The 9,925-nt window shown below is 32.7% G+C and overlaps 1 non-coding gene across 1 annotated transcript; it reads right to left on the reverse strand.

Annotated features, from left to right (window-relative positions):
• Positions 1–3,708: 3,708 nt before the first annotated feature.
• On the reverse strand, positions 3,709–3,790 carry TRNAS-GCU (transfer RNA serine (anticodon GCU)). The gene has a single exon. It is a non-coding gene; the product is annotated as a tRNA-Ser (tRNA).
• Positions 3,791–9,925: the final 6,135 nt, after the last annotated feature.

A 9,925-nucleotide genomic window follows, 5' to 3' on the forward strand; every position in this document is an offset into this window, starting at 1 on the left:
AAGATAGAATATGGAGACTCTGCAGCAAGAATCCTAGGTGGTGAAGGAACTGGACCAGCTGCTGCAGCAAGAGAGTCCACAGCGTCCAACAACAACATCCAGGTATGTATCTGCTGTTAATAAAGCGCTGACACCACACATAAATAAGAGACCCTGGCAGCACCGCTGTGACGTTCGGCAAGTCCATCATTTATCCCAATGTAATCATGTTCCTGGTAATTGTTGAAGCACAAAATACCTTAAATAACTTACATCCATAGATATCGGTCTGAAAAAATTCCCGGCATTTATTAAAATGTGAGCCTCGATCAACCCCCGTTATTCTTGACGAGTCTTATATCGCTTTAAGTATGTCCAATGGACCTAGTTCAGTGAAACCACGCGCGTTGTTTCACTGACGTATCTTCACTATTTCAATATATCTTCTTAGCTCAAACATACATAATTTCGGTTGTAAGTGCGCGAAATGCTAAATATTCCCACGTGAAATTATTCACGTTCAGTAAACTCAAGTGTGCTTTGAATTTAAGTGTCATTTTCAAAATTGGAACTGCTTGTGTAAAGAATTTTTTAGACAAGCCGCAAAGTATGTATCTAAACCTATTTTCAAGAGAAAATTATTTTGATTTTCTTTTCACAATTGTAATTATAATATCATGTGATTTTTCACAGATCTTCGCTAGTACTAATCCAATTGCTTCTGAATTAATACTGCAACCCTATATGTAAGCTCCCACAACACTTCGAAAAATCACTTAGGAACTAACTAAATCAATTCCAAAACTTGATAAACGACAGAGAACATACCAAGTCAGAATCGAGTACAACTTGGGGTCGTAATGCGTTTAATTTGACCCTATCATGCCACTGCATATGTTACTAACACAGTTTATAATAAATAGGGTTTATTGACTTAGCTCCCCCTGGGGAAAAACAAACACAATCACATGACACTCAGGCGACTACGACTCTTTTCCCCCTCCGCGAACTTAATAAGTGTTTGATGATATTAAGATCTCCCCCGAGGGACTGTGACCGGGGGTGGATAGCGGGGATTACACTGATCTTTAGTCAAACAATGACCCGGGGGAAGTATTGAAATCAACGTTTTCAGAGGGCTAAGATCTTCAAACGACGTTGTATAAATAAATTAAATGTTCAATTATTATTGCATCAACTTGTCTTTAATTAATTTTAATGGCTATATATTATATCATTGGAGAATAAGAAAACACTAATACCGAAATCTAAGTGAAACATGAAACAGAAAAAAAACTGGGAATTGAACCCAGGATCTCAATCTTACCGGAACAACGTCTTTATCCACTCGACAATTCGAACCTAATTATTTTACGTCCTTATTGTCGATCTTCAATAATTACCTAATGGTTGACCGTTTCATCCATTTCACCTCTTCAGCTGGACTATTTCGACCCATTGCCTTGCACCAAAGCGGGAGCGATGAATTCATCATTACGTCACTATTGGACATACTGAGTCCTAGATCCCAACTTCCTCTCCTTCTTATCCTTAAAAGACCTTTCAAACAGCATCCCCAAAAATGACATAGGTCCTGAGGGAAAATATGTACCCCGGGGCCTCCTGTGTGGAGTTAAGGCGAAGCTTAATGTTAAATCACTATTTTGATTAATCTTTATAACGAATTGGTGTACATTATGAAAACCAAAAAAATATGCTTTAGATAAATTGAAGGTTTTCCTATCGTTTCGCTTAAGTAGAATACAAATAAAACATAAATTACTCAATAAAAAATATAACTGTAAACTACCAAAAAATTATTTTTTTTCAATAGAAATGTATGAACGCGTAAAGAAAACAACTTTAAAAAAATACAGTATTATAGCTAAGATTATCTGTGACAGTTTCACTTGATTAACTTTTTTGCTTTCTTATAACATTATTTACAAAACAAATAAAAACCAGTTTTGTGCTTGAAATCGAACGTTTCTAGACTCCATTTGTCAAGCGATTTTAATGCCTTTTATCTTCGATATAAGGTATACCAAGAATATACACATTTTTGGCTTGTAGCTTCCTCTTAATGAATGATTTACATCAATAGAGCCACTTACATAATTTTTGAAATAAAGATTTTTTTAAAACTATCTTTGAAAAACCCAAATCTGTCATCTAATGATGTGGAGCTACAAATCCCAATCCCTTAGACTTTTAATATTACACCAACCCCAGCCGACCTACGATATGGTTTATCCTGTTTTTTATTCACTTTGTATCTGATTAAAATTCAACCGTCTAATTTAATGCAATTGCAATTCGCGGGTTGGTTTGGCTATGAACCATGAAAATGATAATATGCTGGGGTAAATGAAACAATGATTTATTTATGATGAAATTCGACACAAATGAAGAATGAAAATCACATTCAAACTAAGAGAGCTTGATTTAGTTTTTGTGAATTAGGTCGTTCAATCAAACAGTTGTGTCAAACAGTTTTACCACGGTTTTTAACAGCCACAACATATTAAGGCATTACATATCAAAATCATGTATTTTTGGTTTGAAAATTTGGTCGCCTAGAAATGTTTCAAATGCTTTAATTAAATACTGCGAGTATAATACATCTTGGCCTTTGAAATAATCGAGTATTTTTTAGATAAGTCTTTTTATAAGCCCAGAAAAAAATAATGTAAAGGCCTATGAAAACTGCTTTAACGTTCAAAATTTCCTACTTACGAACCCATTTTCGGTTATGATTTTATTTTATAATATGGAAAATTAAGTTATTTATAAAATGATCGGAAAAAAATTAAATATTTGTGCCTGAACATCCACAAAATAAAATAAAAGGCACTTTTTGGCCATGTTTTTTTCTTTCATAAATCAAAACAGGCGGATGGTGTTAAGCGGGAATTTAAACCTTATCGCCATCTACGTAAGGGTTGTTATTGATAGTGGCTCAATTTAAAATATTACACGACGTAGTGCATCGCCTTAATGTCTTTTCACACTGACTTTTTGTAAAAGGGATGCTGAACTACATACCTACTATCAAATAAACAAATCTATAGGGTAACCCACGAACAAGATACAATTAATTCAAAAAAATCGTATTTCAACTTAACACTTTAAATACATATTTTATTTGCAATGAATATACCAAAGCAGGTGTAAATGATTCGCGCCTAATACCTACCTACTTCTTTGTAAATATAGTACCAAAATAATATGATGAATATACATATTTTAAAAACACATCTAGTATCTTCCTACAAAATACCAAGCAAGCTTTTTTTTTTAAATCGACAGTTTACATTTAATCAGTTTCTACATAAGTATTATATAGCCAAAATAAAACCAATTATGGATTTCCTCCTTGTGACTTTACTGAGACAGCATTATATGGAATAAGTAAATTAAATTTGTAAAAAAATTATGTCTTCGTCATAATTTTTTTTAAAATTATTTCTGTCTAATATTTGCCTACTCCTAAAATAGAATTTAAAAAACTTAAACAGAATTTAAGTCAATACAATTGGAGACAGTGTTTGAAATCAACGACGTAAAACCGGAACGCTGCTCCAGTTCACAAACTCCAGTATCTCCGCTCCGGTTTGTGATTTCAGTTAGCTGTGTAAAATGTATTTAAAAATACTAGTAAACGCACCGATACCTATTTAAAATTATTCAATAATAGAATTTCGTGTAATGGGAACATAAAAAAGTTGTCGACGAGGATGAGATTCGAACTCACGCGGGCAGAGCCCATTGGATTAGCAGTCCAACGCCTTAACCACTCGGCCACCTCGTCTTGCAAATATCGTGATCTATAAATATAATCAAAAGCAGTGGCTCAAAGTTTGATAATTTACTAGAAATGTTTTTTGTTTCACCTGAATCAATAACAAATGACTATTTAGACAGTCCCAGTTCTATGCAGGCGCAATTGGAGCAGGTACCAAAGACAGAACCCCACAAAATTACACTCTATTCTAATGCAATAAATATGCAATAAAAAAATCATACTTTACCATAATAATTGTTCTGAATTCATCATTCAATGGAGTCTAATATAGATTATTGTATTCGAATCAGTTTGTGGTTTTGGATGTGGTTTGGAACTATTAGGGTAATTGTGGTTAACAGTTAGAATTTGAAAGACATTCTGACTTACCCTTGGTCTTTTCGATCGATATTGTGGCCTTGAGGGACGCTGGTTATCACTTCAATGATTCTATAATAGACTCGAAACTCACTGAGGGAACACTTAACGTTTACACTGCACAGGTTTTCTTAACAGACTGGAAATTTGTAATAAATTGTTTCAATTTTACTGATGTAGGTATTCCACACTGTTAAACAGGGACAGGTAATTGGGTGCAGGAATGCAGGAACATGTTAAAAGATATTTATTGTTATTAAGTTTAATTTGTAGAACTCCATTTTATTTTTTTATTTTTTTATATATACAATAATATTATTATTGGGTTTATAAAAACAGTTTATTTTTAAACAAGTTCTGCTGTGTAATTATTATTACGCGTGACAGCTGTTTCGCCCTCTAAAGGCATTATCAAACTGTGGGTAGCCCACTTACAGACGATACATTTATATTATTTCTAGGTAGGTATTTTAATTTCAATTACTGATTTCTTAATTGATTTCTGTGTAAAAATGTTAGAAATTATTGATGGTTATTACCCTAGTAAAGTTTCCCCAATTAGTGTAATGTTTAAATTTGACTGAATGTCTTAATGTTAGTTATTCCCAAACGATGACTCATAGGGTTATTTTAATAGTATAATTAAGTACTTCAATGTGCACTAGGTTTGAAGATATCTAGTAGGGGTGAACGAATTATATTGGTTTGTTCATTAATTAGAATAGCTTTCGGATTATTAGAATTTTTGTTAATTTCTAACTGCTCTAAAAGATTCAGTTTACGGCCTTTATTTTGTACGTGCAACGGAGTTGGTTTATTATTATCATTAAGTGAGTGATTTTCATCTAGGAGATGTTTGGCAAATTGAGATTGTATTTTATTATTATTTTTAAAAGATCTTATATGTTCTTTGAACCTAGTGTTAAAGGACCGGCCCGTTTGTCCAACATAAACAGCGTTGCATTCGTCACACTGGAGTTTATAAATGCCACTATTTTGTAATTTGAGTACCTTACTTTTTGAGTTTTTAAGAGATGATCCTAAGTTGTTATTTGTGCGGAAGGCAATATCTAAGCCACATTTTTTGAGGACTTTGGCAATTTTATTAGATGTCTGTCCGATGAATTCTAAACACCCGAATTTATTATTCGTCTTATTATTAGTCGCTGGGTAAATTAATTTAAGGTTATTTTTGTGTTTATTATTATTAATTATTTTTTCGATGTCTCTACCCTTGAAGCCGTTATTTTTAGCAATATTTAGGATTGTATTTTTTTCCTTCTCGTATGCTTTCTTGTCGAGTGGGATGTTAGTAAGCCTATGCACCATTGAGTGGTAGGCAGATAATTTATGTGACCATGGATGTAAAGATTTATAATTAATGGTCGTATCTGTAAACGTAGGCTTACGGAAAATTTCGAACGTATGTTTATTATTTTCTCTACCGATTGTTAGGTCTAAAAAATTAATTTTCTTATTACACTCTCTTTCAACCGTAAAGCAGATTTTACGGTTGATGGAGTTAGCAAATGTGACAAAAAGATCTAATTGTCTGTTGGTGCCTTTCCAACAGACCAAAATGTCGTCAACATAACGAACATAGTAAATGATGTGTTTGCTAAAGATTGAATTTAAAATTTGTTTTTCAATGTAATCCATGAATATTTCTGCAAGAAGTGGACTGAGGGGGGATCCCATTGGTAATCCGTCGTTTTGTTGATAGAATTTATTGTTAAACTCAAAGTAGTTGGTTTCCACACAAATTTTAAATAGATCGAATAAGTCTTTTTTAGTAACTGGGTTTATATTAGATTCGTCTAAAATATCTTCAATGATTTTAAGGCATTCTTGAATAGGTATATTGCTAAAGAGGCTTACTACGTCTAAAGATATGAACTGGCAATTGTGCGGTAGATTTATGTTTTTTATTTTGTTTACAAGTTCGAGAGAATTTTTAACGCTATGTTTTGGGGAGAATTTAGTATGTTGTTTGAAAAGAAAGTTAAGTTTTTTGGCGAGTATTGTCGTTGGGGCGTTTATAAAAGAAACAACGGGACGTATGGGGATATTATCCTTGTGAATTTTAGGTTGTCCGTATAATGCAGGAGCCCTTGGATTCATCACCATTGCACTTCTTCTAGCGTATTTATTTGGGAATATTGATTGGCAATTATTTATTAGGTTGCGCACGTTTACTGAAATTTTGTCCGTTGGGTCCTTTTTTAAGATTTCAAAGTCTTCTGGTTTTAGGAATGCTTCTACTTTATTTAAGTAATCAATTTTGTTTAATATAACGACGGAATTCCCCTTATCGGCTTTAGTAATTGTGAGGTCGCTATTTTTAATTTTGACTTTAATATCATTTAAAATTTCCGTTTCTTTTATATTGAATTTATTTTTATTTTTACTGGTTGATTTCAAAGTTTTTCTCAATATATCCGCTGTTATTTGTTTAGGTAAGCCGTTATTTTTTATTTTAGACAGAGAAATTTCTGTGTCGATTGCCAAACATTCAATTTGTTTTTTAGTGATATCTGAATTTATTTTATATTTGAAGCCTTTATCTAGTAAATTTATTTCATCTTCTTCAAAAGTTTCACCTGATAGGTTAATAGTTTTTATATAAAACTCCGTATTTGTATTACTTTGATATTCATTGACTTTTACATTTTTATTTTTAGATTCGACAAGTTTTTTAAGTTTATTTTCCTGAGTTTTGAATTTATCAAATATAATTCCGCCTATGTGTTCACGAGTATCGTAATCCAGGGTATCAAATTCCCATGGATGCAGTTTAAAAGTTAATTCCGAATGCAATACCTTGATGTAGTGAAGTATTGTGTCCCTTTTCCGACAACATTCCTTAGTCTCCTCCTTCAACCATATCCTCTGCGCTCGATGCACAGTTTTTATGGCTGCCGAGGATTTGCTTTTGGTAGAAATATGCACGTACTTGGGGATCACGTTTAACTTCAAACACTCTTGGTTAAACCAAAGGTTTTGCACTATTTTCCGATGTTTTAATTTTAATCGTCTGTAAAAAATCACTTGGGTAGCTATATCAGCAACCATCAATTTATTTATTATTATTAAGTTTAATTTGTAGAACTCCATTTTATTTTTTTATTTTTTTATATATACAATAATATTATTATTGGGTTTATAAAAACAGTTTATTTTTAAACAAGTTCTGCTGTGTAATTATTATTACGCGTGACAGCTGTTTCGCCCTCTAAAGGCATTATCAAACTGTGGGTAGCCCACTTACAGACGATACATTTATATTATTTCTAGGTAGGTATTTTAATTTCAATTACTGATTTCTTAATTGATTTCTGTGTAAAAATGTTAGAAATTATTGATGGTTATTACCCTAGTAAAGTTTCCCCAATTAGTGTAATGTTTAAATTTGACTGAATGTCTTAATGTTAGTTATTCCCAAACGATGACTCATAGGGTTATTTTAATAGTATAATTAAGTACTTCAATGTGCACTAGGTTTGAAGATATCTAGTAGGGGTAAACGAATTATATTGGTTTGTTCATTAATTAGAATAGCTTTCGGATTATTAGAATTTTTGTTAATTTCTAACTGCTCTAAAAGATTCAGTTTACGGCCTTTATTTTGTACGTGCAACGGAGTTGGTTTATTATTATCATTAAGTGAGTGATTTTCATTAATAATATTATTGTATATATAAAAAAATAAAAAAAAATAAATAAATAAAAAAAATAAAAATAAATAAATAAAAAAAAAAAATAAAAAAAAAAAAAAATGTTAAAAGATTACTGCAAAATATAAAGTAGATTTATTTTATCCTATAGACATATAATAAAGGAGAAAACTAGAAGTGCCATTCATATAAATTAAAATGAAAAAAAATGTGGCACTGACTCAGAACCTTTAGGTTTTAGACCATTTAGCACGCGGTCTCTCTTATACATACTCTCATAAATTAAACAGTTTTGGGCTTATACAGGATTTTCCAATAAGAGGTGTTATTTTTATATTCAATCGTAAAAGATCAATGGTTTCGTTGCTTGTGTGGCACGTATTGCCGTCTTGTTGAAAGTGAACGTTGTCCAGATCAATACCATCTAATTCCGGCCATAAATCATTAATTATCTCTCGATAACGCAATCCATTCGCCGTAACTGTTGCCCCAGCCTCATTTTCAAAAAAGTAAGGTCCAATGACTCCGACGGACCATAAACCTCACAAACAGTCACACGTTGAGGATAAAGAGGTTTTCAACAATAACTCTTGGGTTTTCCGAGCCCCAGATGCGACAATTTTGCTTGTTGACGAAGCCACCGAGGTGGAAATGGGCCTCATCACTCAAGATGATTTGCATTTGATTCACTCAAGTGAATTTCAATAACTTCAATGCGTTGTTGAAGCGTGTATCGTTCCATTTTCATTAATGACGTAGTTTTTACTTGTCAAATATCAAAAAATGACAGCTACCAAAGTAACATCTACCGAAATAGCGGGCTATTCAAAATAACACCTCTTATTGGAAAACCCTGTATTTGGACCACTAAACACCCCTGCAAGGCTCTTCTTGTGTTATTTCTTATTATATGACTATAAACAACTGAAACCTACCATAATAATATCACATATAATGATATCACTTTAACACATGATAAAATTGGGCAAAATCAAAAAATCCAACTATAAATATGATTTTTCGAAGAAAACTTCTTCTAACTGCTTTTCACTTTGTGATGGCATTATTTATTTTTTATTAAAACACAAATAACATTGTTTACATCACTTTATTTCGATACAAAATCATGATCGATACAAATGTTTCATGAACCAAGTTCACTTCATCAGTATACCTACTTATATACTTGTGCTCCTGATGAAGTGAACTTGGTTCATGAAACATGTTGAGATTTTGTATCGAAATAAAGTGATGTAAACAATGTTATTTGTGTTTTAATAAAATATATAAATATGACCTTAACTATAAATATGACATAATTTTTCAAGCTACACGTAATTATTTTCAGTCCTCAGCATTTCCATTGTGAGCTATAAAATAGGTATACACTATCCAACCAATTCAGTTTTTGCTACATATCTAAAATAAATAACGCATTCAATTACCCATCAAATCATCATTGATCTTAGTATCAACAAACATAAACCAGATTACAATACACCAGTCTGCGAGCCATAGACCAAAACACCATCACAATGTTACACAGACCATGGACCATATATACAACAATATTACAATGCAATCTTTAACCGTTCGATCATTCCGATAATATAATATGCTTAATATCTTTGAGATCCTCTTATAACAAATTTAACGATGTCTGTGATTGATAACCAACAAAGCAGGTACACTCCGGTACAGTCTGCCGTGCTCGGAGGTCACGATCATTCTTTGTATAACGTCGGGTGACGAAGACTCGTTGGATTCTGGTGGGAAACTCTTTTATATTTCTTTTTTTAATAAGTTTCTATGGCAATTTTTTTTGCATTAGCGCCACACAGGAGGCCCTGAGGAAAATAATTATCCTAAGGGCCTATGTCATCTTTGGGATTGTTGTCGGAAGGGTCTTTTTTATGAAAGGAAGGATAGGAAGTTCTGGACCGGAAAAAGTATGATGTAAGAATTTGGGGGTCAGTGTGTCTGCGGCGCAAGGCGATGTTCGGAGAAAGACCTGTTGGAAAGGTCAAAAGATCTCCCTCAACCAGTCTCTCCTGATCTGACCAGTCATGCTGTTGGTATGCAGACGCATTTGCCGCCAAGACCCGGACAA

The sequence above is a fragment of the Hesperophylax consimilis genome, chromosome 26, assembly GCF_061612785.1.
Source record: "Hesperophylax consimilis isolate HC1 chromosome 26, BYU_Hcon_1.0, whole genome shotgun sequence".
Taxonomy (NCBI): domain Eukaryota; kingdom Metazoa; phylum Arthropoda; class Insecta; order Trichoptera; family Limnephilidae; genus Hesperophylax; species Hesperophylax consimilis.